General features: G+C 28.4%; 1 protein-coding gene and 1 non-coding gene across 2 annotated transcripts in view; one reads left to right on the top strand and one right to left on the bottom strand.

Annotated features, from left to right (window-relative positions):
* Positions 1-2,595: 2,595 nt before the first annotated feature.
* The window catches only part of LOC110416674 (camphor resistance CrcB family protein), a 6,521-nt gene continuing 4,408 nt past the window's right edge, over positions 2,596-4,708 (top strand). Inside the window, exon 1 of the mRNA XM_021428717.2 lies at positions 2,596-3,004. The gene's annotated coding sequence lies outside the window, so the exon portion shown is untranslated. The remainder of the gene's footprint in view (positions 3,005-4,708) is intronic.
* Positions 3,910-4,038, bottom strand: LOC149527183 (U11 spliceosomal RNA). The gene has a single exon (XR_016351291.1). It is a non-coding gene; the product is annotated as a U11 spliceosomal RNA (small nuclear RNA).

Here is a 4,708-nt window from a genome sequence, read left to right as displayed (position 1 = left end):
TTTTTTCTTTCTGTGTCAGTGTGAGCGTGGGCCTTGGGCTACCAAGGCTGTGGCTGTGGGGGAGAGAATTATGAAAAAGAAAACAAAATTTTTTATAAAAATATAATATATCCTACTATTTGATTATTCAAAAAGAAAGAATTTACAATATTATTATTTATAAATAATTAGTTGATCAAAACTTCCAATAAAACAAATTTTTTCAAAAACATATTAAATATTCTAGTCTTTGATTATTCATAAAGAAATTTATAAATAATTAATTATTTTAACCGTCCAACAAAATCACATTATCTTTCATGTTAGTGATTAGGCATATCTCGCTATTGATTTTGTCTGTATCTGTTGCCAAGTAGTAATAAACTCCACATAAAAAAAAAACTAAAATTCCTCCAATACCACAACAACCATAAAGAATTAACAAATATAGTACCCCATGGTATATTATCTAAAGGTAGGGTGCTCATCATATTTCTCAATATCATGAATTAATACACATGGATTCAATTTAGTCTATGGTTTCTTTAATATTTTTTTCTCCTTGTACATTTTGGTATATGTTCAACACATTTGATGTGGTGAGGTGGTGTGGTGCAATTAGCAGAGACAAAGTTAGTCAATTTTTGTTGAAAGTTCAAAGATGAAGAGGAATAAAATCTAAAATTTTTCAAAACTTATCATTTAAATAACAATTAAAAGATTCATAATAAATAATAATTTTAAATAATATGTAAATCAAATAGAATAAAAAAAGAAAAACTTCCAGAAAAATTATGCTTGACAATGTGTTTTGGATTTATAAAATATAATGCATAGAATATAAATAGTTAAATATAATATGCAAAATTTTACACAATGTTAAATATATAAATAATTAAATACTATAAATAAAATGAAAAAATTAAAAGAAAATTTTACCTCCTCTTAACAAAACTCACAAGCTCATAACTATTTTTAAAGAATGAAATGTGTTTTAGTAGTGAGTTATATTGGAGAGAGTAATGTAAAAATGAAAAAGCAAAAGAGAAAAGAAATAAAAAAAGAAAGAGAGGGAGAAAGATATATGAATAAACTTAAATATTATGGTAAATTTGATTAGGTTTTATGAAGTTATTTTATTATTTATTTATTATATTAATTATTAAATAAAAATTATTTTGAAGAGTATTAAAAAATTTATATAATAAATAAAAATTTCAAAAATTTTGAAATGATCGTGGCCCCTTAGAACAATATGACCCTCTGCCTCAGGGTGCAAGTTAATACCAATAGTACTTGCAACAATCATTTCGTGCTATACCCTTTATTTCTAACTTCTTTTGAAAATTGTGTATGGTTCTCGAAATAATTTTACTGACAATCAACACTCCATTACGATGACCTATCAATAGAAAAGAAAGAGCAAAAAAAAAAAATCAAAATAAATTTAAAATAAAATTTTTTAAAGTTTTAATTACAAATTATAAAAAAAATATTTCAATTTTAAAATTAAATTAAATGTTTAACTATTAATGTTTTAATATTTTAAAAATAAGGAATAAAGAGTGAAATAAAATAATAATATTAATATTGAAATTATAAATTATTAATATTTTAAAATAAAATAAAATAAAAATAAATAATCATATTAAAATTTTTTAATGAACAAGTAAATTAACAAAAAAAAATCCTTTATAAAGGAACTATCTTTTAAAGTAAGGATGATGGATTAGGTAACTAGTTAAGAACTAGTCAAGATGTGAGCGGTGAGTGGTGGAGTAAGTTGCATTTAAGCAATGATGCAAAATCATGTTGTTGATTGGTTAGTGATTAGGCACTCTTAATCTCCCTTGAGTGTGTCGTTACAGGATTGGAAACTACTTTGATTTTGTGCTCATTTTTTTTGACTGATCATAGATAGCCACCTGAAAATGCATTATTGTTTTGGGGAAGTCTCGTCTTAACTTCCTCCATTAATACTAATCCAATCTTTCATTTTGATTTTATTTTTTTATTTTATATTTCAAAAAAAAAATTTTAATCTTTGAGAAAAAAATCATACATTAACTAATAAATTAAATCTTTAAAGGGTTTCACTTTAATGTTGTTTAATCATTTACTATTTAATTTAATTACCTTCATTTTCTTTTATATATTTTAAGTTTACTTAGTTAATGGGTTATGACTCATGACAATAAACCAAAAAAAAGATATGATATATTAATGAAATGAGCTGTGGTCAATGGGTGATTTGGGTTTCTCATGTTTCCACCGTTGATTTTAATTTTTTTAATTATTGAAGTACTACTATACTATAGAGAAGTAGAATATATTTTTAAATGACATTATATGACGTAACTTTAAAATTAAAATAATCAAAATTTAAATACGTTAACATAATTATCATATTTGTATTCATTACAAATTAAATGAATTAAATTATGATCTAATCTTAATTATAATTGTAATATTATTAAATCATGATTACGATTATTATCTTGATTGTAAGTATTTATTTACGTTTTCCCGTGGCTCATCGTGAAGAACCGAAGGATTCTTCTCGCTGTACTCTGAACCTTAAAAAACAGATGGCAAGTCAAACTCAAACAAATAAAAACCAAGTGGCTAGCAGCCCAACGCCTCACACCTCTCTCTCTCTTTCTTCTTCAGGTTCTCTTCCTTGAAATATGGAAAGTCTCTGTTTCTTCATTGTCTGAAACGAAACCACGTCAATTTTTTTTTTCCATCTTCCGAAGCCTTGTACCTCCATTAACGCCCTTCTCCATTTAATCATTTCAGTTTAATAAGTCTGAACCCCAAAACCTTCCTACCATCGAAACATCCAAATCTTATCACACCATTAAAAACCATATTCTTTTTGTTTTCCTTCAAGCCTTTGACTCTCCATTAAACAACAATTTTTTGTTTTTTTGGGTATTGTTCCTGAATCCTCACGCGTTTGTTTAGCTTTGAGTCCTCTCTTGTTCGTTTTTTGCGGCGTTCAAACTTCAACTTCTAGTATTTGGTGCGCCACTTCTCTCCTATACTACTAGTATATAACGCGTTATGTTAAATTAAATGGGTAGTTAAGTTAGCTTAAGCTGTGATATGATTTGACCCCTTTTTCTTTTCTTGTTTCTTAATTTCACCTTTATATCAGCTTTTTCATGTTGTTCATGTAGTTTCTGTATTATTAATCTGGGCTGTTGTTTTTGTTGTTAAGTTCAATTGTTTATATTATTTAAGTGTAAAACGAAGCTGGAAAAGTTTCACCTTTCTAAGATTTTTTTTTCTGTTAAGATTTAACATTGTTAGGAAGATTAGCTGCAACCCAATTGGAGTAAAGCTGGGTTTGTTATAATGGTTCTATTTTATGTACCCTTTCATCTTTTTTGGTTTGTTCTGTTACTGGAGGGCACATCTCTAAAACTATTGAAAAGGATGTTGATTTATGGCTATTAAGATTGTTCCCAATTAAATCTCAAAAGTTTCTTGTTGAATACAATGTAATTACCCTTTCATCAAACGTGGGATCCACTTGAATGTAATGGGAGCTTATCTGTGGGTTCTGTTTCTTTGTCTTATTCGATTTTCTATCATGTTCTCTTCCTCACTGTATCATAACCACTTCAATTATTGGAAACTTCACTTTTTCTTTGGTAGATGATAATAAGGGCAGAAAATATTTTTTTTTTTGGGTTTATGGTTGCCTACCCACTTCAATTGATAAGAATTACTATCAAAATATAAATTTCGTTAGTTGTTATATTTGTTTCAAACAGTATTAAAAATCAAAGAATAAATGGAAGAAGGGAAAAAGTAGGTGTTGCAAGGGTTTCTGATAAGTTTTTTTTTTTTGAAAGTTATTCTGATAAGTTTTTAATGTGTGAAAATTAAATAAGCAACTATTAGTATTTCTTTTTTCTTTCAGTAGAGGGTTGGCCAAGCGAGCCAACCCTATTGGGGTTCCACAAATTATGTCGGCCGTATGTCTTGATAGCCATACAGCACCCACCAGACGAGGGTGAGCGTGGCATATTTAGGCAACCGACCCTTTTAGCAACTATTAGTATTTGCTGCTTCGTTAGACCTATGTGAGCTATGCAAAGAAATACATTTCTTAGTTGCTTATTGGAATAATACAATTGAATAGATAGATGCCCTTGTAGTTCCACATATGATTGGTCCTTGCTAGCCTTTTTCTTCCAACAAATTGACTAAGCTGCATATGCGAGTTTCAGCATCGGGTTTATATTGATGTGACAGAATTATACATTGCTTAAATATTGTTATGTTCTTTGTTCTGTTTGAGCGGCTCTACTTCAGTGCTTAGGCATATTGCAGCTACATCATGTCAAACTCCTTTTTTCTTTTGGTTGTGTTTGGTAACTCAGGATTGGAACTTGAGACCCCTTTTTAGAGATAACATGTAGCTATCATTTGGTTATGGCCTTCACCATATCTTGTGTGTACTTGTTAATTTTAAAAAAGAATACCATTCATTACTGAAACATGTTCAGTTGCTTATCTGTAGAGCCACTCTATTTTAATGTGGAAAATCTTGGAATTAGATCAGTGTTAGGTGATGCTTATGTTTCTAAGGGCAAGGAAGTTATATGAATGATTTTATATTGAAAAATAAATTTCCCCCTATTCAATATTTGAAGTATTTAGCAAACAGTCTGAGTAGGTCCCATTTGGATATCTTTCAATTTATCATTTGATGATT

Source organism: Theobroma umbraticum, unplaced genomic scaffold (assembly GCF_002168275.2).
Source record: "Theobroma umbraticum cultivar Fairchild unplaced genomic scaffold, ASM216827v3 scaffold_51.0, whole genome shotgun sequence".
NCBI lineage: Eukaryota > Viridiplantae > Streptophyta > Magnoliopsida > Malvales > Malvaceae > Theobroma > Theobroma umbraticum.
This window is presented reverse-complemented; position numbering and strand designations above follow the sequence as displayed.